The sequence below is a fragment of the Condylura cristata genome, unplaced genomic scaffold (genome assembly GCF_000260355.1).
Source record: "Condylura cristata isolate star-nosed mole 26May11 unplaced genomic scaffold, ConCri1.0 scaffold00008, whole genome shotgun sequence".
Lineage (NCBI taxonomy): Eukaryota > Metazoa > Chordata > Mammalia > Eulipotyphla > Talpidae > Condylura > Condylura cristata.
In genome coordinates this window covers 45,220,836-45,223,287 of record NW_004567109.1, presented here as the reverse complement: position 1 = coordinate 45,223,287, position 2,452 = coordinate 45,220,836, and the positions used below count along the sequence as shown (strand labels likewise).

General features: G+C 38.3%; 1 pseudogene; it reads right to left on the bottom strand.

Moving 5' to 3' along the window:
- Positions 1-241: 241 nt before the first annotated feature.
- Positions 242-2,061, bottom strand: LOC101622647 (annotated as a pseudogene).
- Positions 2,062-2,452: the final 391 nt, after the last annotated feature.

Sequence of the window (2,452 nt, the reverse complement as noted above, 5' to 3'; positions counted from 1 at the left end):
ACCAGGGAGGGCCCTAAATACAGTTTTGTTTCTTTTTTTAAGACATTACATTTTCTAATTATAATATATTACTTACAAAGTGCACTGGTATTTCCTTTTCCTGTGTATGCATTCCATATTCAGGTATCAAGAATACACAGTATTACATAAAGTTCAACTTTAACTGCCCTGGAATTTGTTACAACTTTAGGTCCTTTGATATTTTCTGTGGAACAATGCTAAATTCTATGCTCAGGTTGTTTTAACAAACCTCCTCAATGGTAAGCCCAGAGGAAGCACCAACAGATGGAGTAGCTTCATGACCATGGAAGCCCCCTGGCATTCTTCCTGGTACAGCAACTACTCTCTGGTACAACTTGGTAATGATAGGGTCATAGACCTTTTCCAGCTCTTTTGCTCAATGTTCAAAATCTTCTTTCTCTGCAACTCCCCAGTTGATGATTTCATTATACTTATCAAGAATCTTCTATTTGTCCTTGTTGTTGATCTTGCCTTCAAGTTTTTTTATCTTGAACAAATGCTTTCAAGTTGAAGGCTTAGAATTCAAGGAATTTCTTGGAAGTCACCTTGTCCCACTGCTTCTCATCTTCAGCTTTGTTCTTCTTGGCTCCTTGCTCAAATGGCCTTTGTTATTAGTGATGGTGATTTTTTTCTATTTTTCTCTATTCAGCTCCACAGCAGTGACAGTGAGGACGCCACTGGCATTAATGTCAATCTGAGGAACACCATGGGATGCAGGAAGTACACCTGTGATTTCCACCTTGCCAAGCAGGTTATTATCCTTCTTGATGGCACACTCACCTTTATAAACCTGCATGATTATATCAGGTTGGCTGTCTGAGTGGGTGGTAAAAGGCTGTTTCTGCGTGGTAGAAATGGTATATCACACTTGATGATGACAATTATGGCTCCAATAGCAGTTACAATAACAAAAGAAAGAGAAGCAAAATCCAAAAGCAGAAAAATCTTGACCATTTTCATGTTCAAAATAGGATGGCTGCCTGGACAGCTGAAACACAAGCAACAGCCTCAAGAGGGCTGATGCTCTTGTTAAGTCCTTTCACATTGAAGAATTACTGTAGACAATTTTGGATCCTGGGGATTTGCGTAGAATTACCCATCAGGACAAAATGATGAGGGACTTGTCTGGTATGGCATCCCAAAGTGCTTCTTCTACCAGATCCAGGATGCTATAGAACAAGTCAGATTAAATTCTTCAAATTCACAACAGGTAATAGAGTTACAGAAATAGATATTGTTTGTTAGATATAGGTATCTAACAAAGAGTTAGACAGTATCAATATATACTGAAAGCAATAGAGAGGTAATGAGCAACCCTCTTGTTCTCACTGATGTTCTTCTTCTGTGTATTTAAACACTGCAATAAAATGGCTGACCACTTGGTTGTCAAAGTCTTCTCCATCAAAGTGGGTGTTTTGACCTCAAAGATTCCATCTCAATAGTGAAGACTGACATGTCAAAAGGGCCACATCCTCGGTCAACAATCAGCACATTTCTGTCAGCTCCAACCTTTCTGATTAAGCTATAGGCAACAGCAGCAGCAGTTGGTTCACTGATGATTCTAAGTACACTAAGATCAGCAATAGTTTCAGTATTTTTTGGTAGCTTGATGCTGAGAGTAATTAAAATAAATGGGTTACTATGACAACAGCATTGGTAAAAGTCTGTCCTAGGTAGGTTTCTGAAATTTCCTCCATCTTTGTCAGACCCATAGATGATATCTTCTCTAAATGGTAACTTTTTGTCTCTCCCTTGTGGTACACATGGACTTTGGCCTGCATACATCATTCACTACTATGAAAGGGCCAATACTTTGAAGCAGACTAGAAAACACCATCAATCTATGTCCAATTAGGCATTTGACATAGAAAACTGTGTTGGTGGGGTTCACTGCAATTTGATTCTTTGCAGTATTACCAATCAGCCATGCAGTATCAGTAAAGGCAGCCTTTAGTGTCCCTGGTCATTGTCAATTATTTTTACTTTTCCACAAAGAGTAGGTGATGCCAAGATGAATGCAAACTGCAGGTCCTTGGACATGGTGATCTGCTCGCAGGGCCAGCTCAACTGGTGAAGAAAACAGCCTCCTGAAGAGTTACTGACATGTTTTTCTTCAAACTCACTTCAAAAATATTCTATGAATTTTTATTTTACGCACTCAATATGTCAGAAATCGAGTACTGAAATTCTATGTGCTTAATTTATTACATATGTGTGGGTATTTGGTCCAAGTATAATAGTATTGTATCAGGGGTGATCTCTAAAATGACTTTCTCTACAGCATCCTTATTTTTTTTTTTCTCTGTTATCACTACAATTACAATAGCATGTAAGCACGCTTACCCTGTAAACACAGGAGATGAAATGTTAGAAGGCTTTGTTCTTATGTGGATATAAAGACATGTCAGAAAAGGCTATCATTATTTAATTT